The following is a 3144-nucleotide window of genomic DNA, read 5'->3' on the forward strand; positions in this document are numbered from 1 at the left end:
TCAGGCCCAGGAGTGCTGGGTGCTGGGGGCAAAGGGAGAACCTTCTCTTCCTCTCCCACATTTCTCCTGAGGCCTAGTACAGTGCTGTGCACACATGGGGTCCTAGGTCAGCAACCTCTGGGCTTTCTGGGCTCCTGATCATTCTCAGACCAAGGACTGACTCGTGGCCATGACTTGAGGCTGGCCAAGACTTGAGGAGGACTTGGCACCTCAGCGTGTCTGAGATGGGGTGAAGTGGGCAGGGCTGCTGTTTTCCTGCATCTGATTAGAGTTCTCTCCGAATGTCCATATTCTGGATTGGCACCATTGGTTTTGAGACTTGGAAGGGACATCAGCAATCACCAGGATCTAGAAAATAGGAGAAGGACTCCAGCAAACATTTTCTAAACTTTGCCGTGTGTGGAGCTTCTCAAAAGGTAGGAGTCCTAGACTATTTGGAGCCTCTGTCACCCCTGATGCAGTCTTACAACTCCTTCCGGTCAGCCTCATCACCAATCCCCATGTCCCCTCATGGAGAACCTGCTCATTTACGGAGGCCTTCCTCAGCTGCCTCTCATCAGCACCCAGCTTCTGTAACTCAGCTGCAAACCTCATGTCCTTGGTTGCAAAACTGGTTCAAAGTGGTACCACCTTCCAGGGCGGTGGTATGGCAAAACTAGAAAGCAGGGCCTGGGCAATGGCCCTGGGAAGTGAGCATGACAAGGACACTCCATGTACATCCCTCCCGCCCTCAGCAATGGTATGCTCTTCCACTCATCTGGCAAACCCTGAACCCTGGCCGGGGGTGGAGGGGTGCACCATGCACTCAGCCACAGCTCCTGAATCTGCCCTGTCTGCCTCTCCAGTCCTTTAGCTGCACCTCCCCTACCAACACCCGCCTCAATCATACTGGAACATTCTCTTCAGAATGCAGACATGCTGGGATGCTCCTCATATGGAAATCCAAACTCCAAGACCTCATGCCTCTCTCTTATTTCTCTGCTCCCTAGACAGCAAATTGCCTTGGCAATGTCATGTTCTCTAACTGCATCCTCTTCTGGCTCCTGCACTCCCTGTGGGCCCTCTGCACCCATTCAGCCCCTGGCAGGGCTGACACGCCCATCCACCGTCCCCCAGGGCCTCCCCTCACTTGACTTCCCCACCCACCACTTCTGGCTCTCCTCTTTCTCATCTGTGTGCCTTCCTCATCTCAATTTCCTTTTTTAAATTTATTTTTTAATTTAATTTAATTTTATTTTTTTACTTATGATAGAGAGAGAGCGAGAGAGAGAGGCAGAGACACAGGCAGAGGGAGAAGCAGGCTCCATGCACCGGGAGCCTGACGTGGGATTCGATCCCGGGTCTCCAGGATCGCGCCCTGGGCCAAAGGCAGGCGCCAAACCGCTGCGCCACCCAGGGATCCCCTCATCTCAATTTCTAAACATGAAATTGTCCTCAAAGGATCACCATCCTGGGCCCTCTGCTTACCCTACATCCACTCCTCAGCATCCTCGTCCGGGCCTGGCAACACTGCTGCCCAGCTGTTTCCCTGGCCTTTCTTCCCATGAAGTCCACTTATGGAGCTGCCTGCCCTCTGCGGCCCCACCCACACGGACACCCAGCAGGCATCTCAAGTCTGATGCATCCAGAAGAAACTTGATTTCTACCTTTCCCACTCTCCAAATCTTGTTTCTCCCTCAGCCTCTCCCCCCAGTTTCTCAGGACAAAAACCAGAGTCACACAAGATCTTTCATTCCCCAAATCTGATCCAATAGCATATTCTGCTGGTTCTCTCTTCAGAATGTAGTCAGAGTCCCACCCACCTTGGTCATGACCTCCTTGATCCAAGCTGCTGTCCTCTCCAGACCATTATGTTGGCCTCCTCTGGACCTCCTGCTCTTGTGCTTGCCCCCTCCTGATCTGTCCTCCCCACAGCCCCAGAGTGATGCTGGAAAACAGCAAGGCCCTGCACGTGGAGGAGGCCCCCACCCCTCTGGAGGTGATATCCAAGCAACATGCATCAGTGTGCCTGACCCAAGGCTGCAGCCTGAGGGGTGAGTGGTCAGGAGTCTGCTCTGATGGGTGGTTGCCCCCTCACCTCAGCTCACCCCACTTCCCATGGCTTCGCCCTCCTCCTTCTTGCTCCAGTTGGGCTCCTCTGGCCTCCTGTGATCTTCCCTGAATGGAGCAAAGCCATCTGTGCTTGGGGCCTTTGCATTGTCTGTTTCCTCTATCCAAGGGCACTGGTCCCACCTGCCCCAGACCTTCCCTCACTTGCCGAGGTGTCCGCTCAGATGTTGCTCCTCAGCAGGCCTCTCCTGGCCATATAGAGGGCAGTGCTCCCACACGCTCCCTGGCCTGCTTTGCTTTCCTTAGAACACTGTTGTATTTCATTATTACGTTTGTTTGCATGCTTACTTGCACATGTGTGGTTTTATATTATAATGTAAGCTTCTGAGGGCAGGGAGTTTGCTATTCTATGTCCCTAGTGCCTAGAACAACACTTGCAACATAGCAGGTGCTCAACTACTCAACACATATTGGTTGGTTAAGTGAATGAATGCGATGGTGATGTGCCCACATCAGGACTTCTGGGTTACCGCAGTCTTCCTGACAGCCATGTGCTAGTCCACTGTGGATGTGCCTCAGTTTACTCAACTCCTCCCCTACTTGAGGACATGTAGTGGTTTTCTAAAAGATTTTATCTCATTCATTCATTCATTCATTCATTCATGAGAGATGCAGAGAGAGATGCAGAGACATAGGCAGGGGAAGAAGCAGGCTCCCTGCAGGGAGTCTGATGTGGGACTCAATCCCAGGACCTCAGGATCATGACCTAAGCTGAAGGCAGATGCTCAACCCCTGAACCACTCAGGTGCCCCACATGTAGTGTTTTTATTCTTTCTCTACTATAAACAAAGTTTCATTGCACCTCTTTGTATGTCTGTCTTTGCATTCATGTGGGAATATAGTGAAAATTCAACATTCTAGCTCTCTGGACTTGCTGGTTCAATGAGTGTGTGCATTTAGAGCTTTGGAAGGTAGCACCAAACTGCCCCCTAAGTGTGTTTCTAATGAATTATGATTTGAAAAAAAATATTTGAAAATGCATATTTTAAAAGAACGACATTAACACTACACTACTCTATTACAGAGCCCTTGACA

Source organism: Nyctereutes procyonoides, unplaced genomic scaffold (assembly GCF_905146905.1).
Source record: "Nyctereutes procyonoides isolate TBG_1078 unplaced genomic scaffold, NYPRO_anot_genome, whole genome shotgun sequence".
Classification (NCBI taxonomy): Eukaryota; Metazoa; Chordata; class Mammalia; order Carnivora; family Canidae; genus Nyctereutes; species Nyctereutes procyonoides.